Source organism: Rhinatrema bivittatum, chromosome 2 (assembly GCF_901001135.1).
Source record: "Rhinatrema bivittatum chromosome 2, aRhiBiv1.1, whole genome shotgun sequence".
Taxonomy (NCBI): domain Eukaryota; kingdom Metazoa; phylum Chordata; class Amphibia; order Gymnophiona; family Rhinatrematidae; genus Rhinatrema; species Rhinatrema bivittatum.
Genome location: NC_042616.1, coordinates 87,387,985 through 87,397,629, shown reverse-complemented (window position 1 = coordinate 87,397,629; position 9,645 = coordinate 87,387,985). Strand labels below are relative to the sequence as shown.

Sequence of the window (9,645 nt, the reverse complement as noted above, 5' to 3'; positions counted from 1 at the left end):
ATGGAGAAACATAGACCACAGGCTCTTTAGAATCTGATAGCTTTCACTAGCTTCTTCTTACAGATAGCACCATAAAAAGCATTGAAATCTCACGGGAAAGCATTTCAACACATGTCCCTTCAAGTGAATACATAGAATATCAAAAATTAATAATACTGATGTAAAAATGAATGCCCAAACTGTCAGCTCACTTCTGTTGTGACAGTGGCAGATGGTATCTGCACTAAAATATTCTTGACTCCTGTTTCATTCACATTTTTCAGAAAGGTTCTGCTTCCAGCTGAGGGTTAGAATGCCATTATCAAAAATCCCCCAAATGAAAGTATTTGATAAAGAATAAAATGCTTTTGTTAAATTAATGCATATTCTAAAACATAAGATATTGGGACCTTCACTGTGCATGTACTACAAGTGAAGTTGAAGTTCCCCAAATAGAGAAGACTGCAGATTGTAGACACATAGTTAAGGTCTATTTCATGTACTTAACATAATGAAAGCAATTTGCAAGCTGTCTGCCTTGGGTCAAAATCCAAGTATTACATTTTACCTATGGACTTTGTGCACCAATTTTCAAAAAGTGAAGTACACATGTATCTAGCCGGTCCCCCAAGGGGGTGGTTAGCCTCAACCAGGGATGCTATGGGCCTCGGTCCAAGTCTGGATAGGGGAGAAAAAATATCTTTCAAAGCCCCTGGCAGTGTCAATCACTGTCTCAGTCTTATCTCACACTCTAGGTTTAGAATCTCCTGAAGATGTCAAATTGTCCAAAATAAGAATAAGGAACCAGAACTAATAATAGGGAGAAAAAAAAAAATCTGTGTTCATCCATCCCGTTCCTGCATTTGGGTTGCAGGAAAAATCAAAAGGAATCTAAAACAAAGTCTTTACTGCAACTTAAAGAAAAGAATCCAGCCCAAAATTACAAAAATCAAAATCAGCATTCAACACCAAAATAAAGCAGATGGTTTCCTCGTCAATTGAAGATGTTCTTTCAGCTCTCCTACCCTTTGCACCTTCATCCATAGAAAATATATCCTCACCAATGAGGGTGGAATAACTAAAGTGTAACTCCAGCTCCAGCATAAAAACTGGCCAGGTGGAAAAGGTATTCCCCAAGCACGAAATATCAAACTGGGTTCCAAAAAGTCAAAACAGTTTTATAATCCCAAACTTGGGTCAAAACTAGTAAACTGTAATCCAAAATCCTCATGGCCAGCGCGGGAAAAACAAAGTGGATGCCCCGGATGACGTCAGATGCTGCAGGGTATTTAAACCCGTAATAAACAATTCCTGAAACACATAGGAAGTGGGTAAGCTCAGAGAGACCTCATAATTAGGTGCCCAAAGGCTAAGCTGGTGTAAACTTTTAATAGCGCAAGCTTTTCTTTAGTTCTTTTAATCATTGGTCTCAATGAGCTATTAATGAAAGGCGCTATGCAATATATAGCTGCCCCGATGTACTTAAAGTCTCTAAATGTACTTCAAAATCGTACTTAACTTGCAACTTTGTCCGTCGTCAAGCCACAAAGTAATGATGGTGAAATGGTAAAGTCCGACGTTGTTCCGACACGGCGTGTTTTGGAGGAAACCTCCTTCCTCAGGGGGTCGGGTACCACTATTACCGGCTTTATCGCTGTCCAAAGGTACTTGACATTGCTGTGGATAAGATGAATGCAAGAGAATAAGTGCATAATTGATCCCACTAAAATTAAAGTGATGGCATATAAATTTGAAGGAACACTTACTGGTGCAAAAGTTGTTATTTATATGGCTGCGCCGAAAGGCGTCTCGATATGGCTCTGTAAATGAAGCAATATGTAATGCATAATAAAAGGCCAACATAATTTTATACTGAAATAAATACCTGGTCCCCACATATTACTAACTTGCAACCATGCTGGAACGTAGTCAATCGCTGGGCCGTGAGTCATCTATCGGCAGGGAAAGACGCAAAGACCTTTAAAGAAAAAAAGAGCGCCAAACCAGTGAGTGTGTCCAAAAATGGGCACTTACGTCACAGTCGGTGCCATTTTGAGATCGTGAACTATCCATAAAAGGAAAATGACGTCGGAGGCCATCTTGGAAACTCTCAATCAAGGGACCGCCCCAAAACTGTCCTTGTACTGGCAAATACGTCACTGTCCGCCATCTTTGAAGGGAGGGAAATCGGTATCTTCAAAAAGTGAAAAACTTGCGGAAAGGGGAAACATAATGTGAGGGCAGAATATGAAGAGAGTCTAAATGAGGGTGTACCACTCAATCTTTTCATTAAGGCCCCGTGGTTCCACAGATTGAAGGCGGTAAATCCATTGATGTTCCTTTAAATTTAAGGCTGAAAGTCTGTCCCCCCCTCTCCATGATTGTATGACCTGTTCGATAATAAGCCACTGGAATTGCTCAAACGTGTGTTGATACGTAACACAATGTTGCACCATGGGGGCCTTAAGGTTCAAATTCTTGATCCTGCTCCTATGTTCAATAAGATGGACTCTAATTTTGCGTTTGGTTCTGCCCACGTATATTTTATGACATGGGCATATGAGTCCATACAAAACGAAGTCAGAATTGCAGTGAACGGAGTGTCGCCGTATAATTCGCACCTGAGTATTAGGATCTTGCCATTCGATACCTGTAATTGCTTGTGTACAAAAACTGCAATTTCCACATTGTGTCTGACCCGGAGGACCGGGAGCATGATCCTGATCTTGAGTGGCACGAACCACTTGCTGTTTAATATTAGTGCCCCGACTATATGCAAACATGGGTGAGGTACAAAAGATCTGGTGGGGGCTAAGGACATGCCAATTACGCTGTATGGACTGCCTAATTTGTTGGGTAAGATCCATGTGTTCCAACACACACACTATCTGTGACATCTGTTTCTTGCTCTTATATTGTAAGAGGGATTCACGAGGGGAAAATTTGGCTCTTAAATTTACCATGTCATTTGATAGAGAACAATTATCCTTCTTGGATATTCTCATCTCCAAAAGAGCAGGCATAATTCAGACAACCCTCTTTAGGAAACCTACTGATCACAACAACTTTTTAAAATTTGAAAGTCATTATCCACGAAGGTTTAAGGAGGGTCTTCCTGTGGGACAGTTTTTCCGCATTCGCAGGATTTGCTCTGACCAACAAGACTTTTTTCAACAAAGCGCAGCCCTGAGTGACAGGTTTAAGGAAAGGGGATATCCAACCACTACGATAAAGAGGGCTTACAAAAGAGCCAAATTTTCCCCTCGTGAATCCCTCTTACAATATGATACCCTGATAAAGGTGTGGCCATCAGTTGCCCTGGGGTGATGTTGTCACCAGACATCAACCAGGGAGAGGCGATGAACCATCTCCCACAGGACAGCCGACGAGGGGGGATGCCATTCACATCCATATGGTCGCCGCATTCGAGGGTACAATTAAAGTCACCCCCCGAGCATAATCTCCTCGTCTGCATCCAAGGTGTCCAAATAGGCTGACATCCGGCGAAAGAATGCCGCACGTTCGGATCCAGTGTTCAGGGCTTACACGTTAACTAGGTTAATCGTGTAACCCTTGTTCCGGGCCCGAAGGTAAAGCATCCAACCGGGCACAACAGGTTTTACATCCAGCACTTCGGCCTGCAGGGATTCAGCAAGCAGGATGGCCACCCTGCCGGATCGCCTGAAGGAGTGATTGAGCTCCACCCTGCTGCGCCACCCCAGGAGCCAAGCTATCTCAGACTCCGGGGTGGAAAGGGTCTCTTGTAGGAAGGCACTGGGTGCTCTCCTTCCTTAAGGAAGGAGAGCACCCAGTGCCTCCGGAGACCCCTCCTACAGCTGTTGACATTCAAAGTGCCAAACATCAAAACCATTGTCTGTCAGCAATGCAGATGGCCACATGGGGTGGCAACTTACAAGGTGTCACCTGCTCCATGTTGGTCCTCTTTCTCCAGCCCGTCAGGCTAGCCGAGCACCTCCTCAGATGATAAAAGGTCGGCTCAGCCAAGGGAATGAGGGATTCTGGGAGGCCAAGGGACTCCGCGGAATCCGTAGGCCCTCCCATAGTGGATTGACCTTCATTCCCTACCTCCCTGTATGGGGAATCGGACCTCCCCCTGGAGCTTGAGGTGGGAACCATAGGGTTAGCAGATAGAGGTGCACTTCATGGAGGATCTCCACTCAATTACAACAGGAGCTGCTAAACACTTGGGAGGGGGGCTCTGCACCTCCATCCATGCACCTCCCTGTCTGCCGATGCACAGTCAGAGTGTCTAAAGCTTCTATGCTCCATTTGATTCCTGGCTCGGACTCCGGAGGCCTTCCTCCCCACTATCACTTCCCCGAAGGATGGGTTCAACTTCTTCAGTGAGAGGGAAGGGGTAGATGTTCCAGCCTTCACCTCTTTGGAGCCTTCGCCAGGGAGTGGCCTATACAGGGGGAGGTCTAGAATGGAAGTAAATGGTAAGGGGGACTCCAAAGGACTGCCACAGATGAGCTCCAGGAAACTGTCTGCATCCCAGCTGTGGATGGGTGCCCCTGAAGCATCCAGTGCAGGTAGCCCGGATATAGGCGGAGGGGCCTTTTTCTTAGGGCTGGGTGGGCAAGCCTCAGAAGTAAAGTTCCAAGCTGACCCATCTGCAGAGGCCTTGTGATTTGACCCATGTTCTAGGAGTCCCCTGTTCCTGTTATTAGAGGTGATGGGGGAGGGGGTTTTGTGTGGGCATGACAACCTCATGCCCTGCCTGACCAGATGAAGGTGCGCTATCGAGTGCCTTCCCTCCATCATTTTTTCCTCTCACCCACCTCCTTGCCTGATGTTAACTTCCTGACCCTCCCCGTTGCTGGATCCCTGGAGGGGTTGTTTGTACAGTATGGAACCAATCCCGAACAACCTTCAACTGTATCTCCTTTTGGGTTGGTACAAGCTCCACTTCCCTTCTTGGGTGGGGGCCCGGAAGCCTCTGACTCACTGCTAAGAGGGGGGAGGGAAGAGGTGTCCATTCTACAAGCAGGGGGCGGCTTAGTCCTCTTCTCCCTGCTTATAATATTTTTTCCAGTACTGTGCTTTCCAGCCAGCTCTCCAGAAAAAGATGGTATGTGTTGAGCACCCCTTTACCTCTGACGGGGGGAGGTGATCCCCGAGGGCCTGCTGAGACAAAGCAGCTCTCTTCTTTTTAGGCTCCACTAATGAAGCAGGTGTTGTGGATGGCTCTCCCAGGAGTGGAGGGCGGTCCTGGCATCTGGGGTACCGCTCAAGAGCTCTGCAGCTCTTGGAGGACTGATTGCAGGATGGTCTCACGCCCCTTCAGGGGTTGCCCTCGCCACAGAGGACACTATCTCCTGATATGTCTTGGCCTCCTTACATAGGTAGCACTGTCCTCCAGGGTGGTGTAATATTTTAGAAGAGCGGTCCCATCCCACACAGGAAACCATCCCTTGATGCCATCTTTCCCCCTGGAAGCACTTTCCAAGCCTGACGCCTATGAGACTCCACATGCCTCATTGCCCTTGATTTAAAACCTAGGGGAAGGACTGAGATAGACTGACCTCCAAACTGATCTAAATAAGCCCCCTGCCCCCCAGAACAGCTGCATACCTCATACCAAGAGCTCACAATCACCTCAATGATCTAATGCAGTTACGTTACTACACATAAGACTCCAAACAAATCTCCAAACTGTTTATGAATATTACCTGTTACTTTGTTAAGATGTTTACCCGTTATATTATAAGTTCACCTGTTATACTGTAAACATTACCGTTATATTGTTATGATAATAAGATGTGGTGTGTTACACTGTAAAGATAATATGACCTGTTGTCAAAACTATCCCACAAGTTATCATGTAAACTGATGTGATACCCATTTGTTGAACGTCGGTATAGAAAAAAAAACAAACAATAAAGAATAGGAGTCTCACTTCCCCCAGGGAGCTGAGCTGCTGCTTCAGTCCAGCCTCCATCAGGAATAGTGGCATGTTCGATAGTACGATTCGTACCCTTTGTGTGTCCAGGGGCTCCAGAGAATGGAAAATATCTTCCACAATTAGCCCGGTGATCAAGGCTTTAGGGACGGCAGCTAGGGAGTGTAAATAAATCACGCTCCTGCTCTGCCCTTTCCCCTGCTTGCAGAGTGGACATTCTCCTGCCCCTACAATTTGTGCTGCCGCCAGTGCGTATCATGGATAATCATCCGTGGTCAGCATCTCGCACCAGATCGCATGCTTGCAGCTCAGGCACAACGCCCCTTGTGATGACATGTGAGGGGGGGGGGGGGCCTGTTCCTGGTCATTTTGGTGGGAGGAGTGGGGAGGGTTCCAGCCACAATGTCTGTATATAATGTACAGCCTTAGGGTGGTGTGTTCAGTCTCGGTTCCTCCTGATTTTTTCTTTTTCCTCCCTGGGCTTCTCCTCCAGGACCCCTGATGTCCTGGCTGTCTGCGCCCTAGTGTATGGTGGTGGGAGGAATAGACCTGCCTTCAGACTTGTTGCTGTTTGCTAGAATGCTGACCTCCGGTGTAGTAACAAGATCAGGAACTCTTGCAGTGGATGCCCCATGAGGGTTACCCATGAAGTCTTTGCTGGTGCTAGGCTGGGGGGGGGGGGGGGGGGGGTGTCCATCCATTAAACCACTCTTGAGGTTCTTACCGATATCAGTCTTGGTTTGCTTACCCTGGGGTCACATGTGGGTTTTACAAGTGCAGCCTTGAGTCTTCCCCGGGTTTATCTACCTTTTTGAGGACTTCCTTCAAGGGAGGGGTTCCTCCATGACGGGTGCCTCAATCGGGTGCGGAACGGAGAGGGTTATCTCTACCCTGGTTTGTCCATGGTAATGGGCCCACTGCACTCGCTGGGCGATACTGATCTCTGAAGGTCTCCGTAAATTTCCACAGGTTCTCTCCCCTGGACTCTCTGGCCTCAGCTCTTGACAGGGCACCTGGGTCAGTTTCCCTGGCTCCTTCTTCTTCCTGAACTTAGGTTGTGCGCCAGAGTCCTTTTGCCTCCACCTGGCCGGGCCCTTCCAGGGCATAACGACCTTAAGTATGGTCCTGAGGTATTGGTGGCACTGCCGCTGATGACCAGGGGAGGGGCCTCTCCACAATACAGAGGCCTTAATTGTGTCACAATTGGTGAAACCTCTTCTGGAACACAGCCCTCCTGGTCCTCAATGTGCTTGAAAAAAACTAAAATAATAAAGGAAGGGAAGGGGGAAAAGCAGGGGTAATGTGGACGAGGAAAGGGAACAAACTCAGGAAATCAGGAACTGTGGAGGAACCACTGTTATTGCCTCTATGGGGGAAGGAAAACTCAAACAAAATGGGTGACAAAACTAAACAAGGAACTTAAAACTATAACTCAAAGAACACAAAAGGAACAAACCATAAAACAAACACAACCACAAAGGGACAAGCAAAATCAATTAATTCAACATAATTAAAGAAACAAAGGAATAAACACACAACTACAAAACTAACCCACAAGCAAGAACCAACCCTACAAATTATACAAACAAAGGAACAAACCAAATCAAGCACAAAGACAAAACTCTCAAAATAAACTCTAAAGGAATATAACTAAAGAAACTAAAGAAAATTGGGGAGGGGAGAGGGGAAAAACTGCAGCTATTACTGCCCACCCCAGGTGCCTTGCCTGGAAAACCTCAGCAGAACATTTGAAAATGGTTTTACCTTGGATGAGGCAGTAGCAGCAGCAACAAATCCAACTCCTCTGAAAGACAGAAAGGAAAAAAGAATATTCTCCCCTTCTTAGAGAGGAGAAAGAACCAGAGGAAAGAAAACTTTCCCCTGAAAAGAAGCAGAAAAAGCAGCTCCTCTCTGCTCAGAGAAAGCTCAAACCAGCAGCCTCCAGATAGCAGAAGCTGCCTGCAAGCCAAACAAAAACTACCCTTCCCAGGTTCTTTGAGCCTCAGTTGAACCAATGGGGATAGGAGGAGCTTGATTATACAGCTGAACAGGGCACCAGGGAAAGGCACACACCTGTCCCAATAATTGCAGATGAGGGGGAGCTGAAAGAAAAGCTCAGCTCTTCAGACAAGGAGAATGCCATGGAGTTGGAGGTCTCTGCAGAGGAAGCTCAGGACACAGACATGGAGACAGTGAAAGATTACTCTGGAATTTTTGACTGTTTTTCTTTAAGCCCTGGTCAGGTGGTGGTTTTGTGTTTTAAGGATTGCAGCACAACGGAGGGGAGTTGGGGAGAGTTGTTCTACTGCCAGGCAGGGTGGTGTTTTGCTGGCTGAGAAAGCCAGGCAGAGGTGTTTTCCCCTATGAACTGAAAGTCTGGGGACTTATTGTGGAGTTCCAGTTGGAATTATAAAAAGGGCTGTTTGGTGATACAAACTGTGTTTTGCATTTATTTTTGCTGAGAGCTGGTAGGGACCTATTGCAGGGGACTTTACAGCACTTGTGCAAGCCCTGTAAAGGTACCAGTGGCCCACATCAGAGTCGGAGAAGTTAATTACTGCTGAGTTTACGGAGGGTATACGCCGGGAAAAGAAGCATTGGTGGTCCAGAGCAGCTGTGGATCTTCCTGGGAGTGGCAAACCTTCACAAAAGACAGCTTCCTGACCTTTTCCCGAGAATGTCAGACTAAAGTGCCTAAGCCTGAAGGGTAGGCCCAAAAACAACCTAGGCTAAACGCTCCTGATTTTTTTAACTCCAAAACTCAAACTATGCCGCCCACTCTTGCACTGTTGCATGCTGCTTTTATACTCCCAGGGGCTGGCCATTCCAGCAACCTCAAGGGAGGAGCTTTTTTATAAATGGTACCTCCCCTGTTCTCTACTGCTACCTCTCCTAGCTCAAAAGATTTGACTAGGCCCTTTTGGTAATGAATCCAAAGAGTCATCACATAGATCTGGGTGTCCAAGTCCTTCCTGACAGCATGGGTAGCAGATAGAATAGTGAACCAGCCATCCTGCTATGTACCTCACAGAAGGTACCCAGACAGCATAATGGGCTCTCAGGGGCAAGGAGGCTTGCAACTATAAAAAAGTAAAAATGGCAATCTTGGTCAGACTTGTGATCACTCCAGAGACATATAAGGCAGTTTCAGCTTATGCAATGGGAGCCCAGGCACAACCTTGAGCAGTGGTGCAGGACCACTGGATGCCTGTTGACAATGACTGCAAATGAATAACCACTCCACCCCACATTTCTTAGTGGTTGTTCATCCTGAGTTCAAGAATAGGTGCCCCAACTCAAGCAGACCATAGGGCAGGTGAAACAGTTTATAGATACCAAATAGGCTTTGCCTAGGCTGGTCACAGGACATACAGCCAAAACCTGTTCCAGTGCCATTGGTCGGCCCCTGTCACATGGAAGGAGCAATGGATGGCCTGCACCATTATCTAAGATGGCACCAGCCATCCATTGCTCCCACCATGTGACTAGGGCCGACCAATGGCACCGGTAGTCCCTGTCACATGGTAAGGGCAAAGGTCCACCGGCACCATTTTGATTCCTGGCAGGCCCAATGGCCTGCGAGCAGAAAATCACTCCCGGGACTCCCGCTGGACCACCAGGGCTTTCAGTAAGTCTTGGGGGGGATCATGATGGTGGGAGGGGGTTGTAAAGTAAATTTGAGGGTTGGGGTGGGTTTGGGTTTGTTTTTTGTTTTTTTTAAATAAATGTGCCCCTCCCCCCCC

At 47.0% G+C, this 9,645-nt stretch overlaps 1 long non-coding RNA gene across 1 annotated transcript; it reads right to left on the bottom strand.

Annotated features, from left to right (window-relative positions):
* Positions 1-377: 377 nt before the first annotated feature.
* Positions 378-7,853, bottom strand: LOC115086032. Its single transcript, XR_003855020.1, has 4 exons — positions 7,667-7,853; positions 1,887-1,957; positions 1,746-1,799; positions 378-1,656 (listed from the first exon to the last, which is right to left on the bottom strand). It is a non-coding gene; the product is annotated as an uncharacterized LOC115086032 (long non-coding RNA).
* Positions 7,854-9,645: the final 1,792 nt, after the last annotated feature.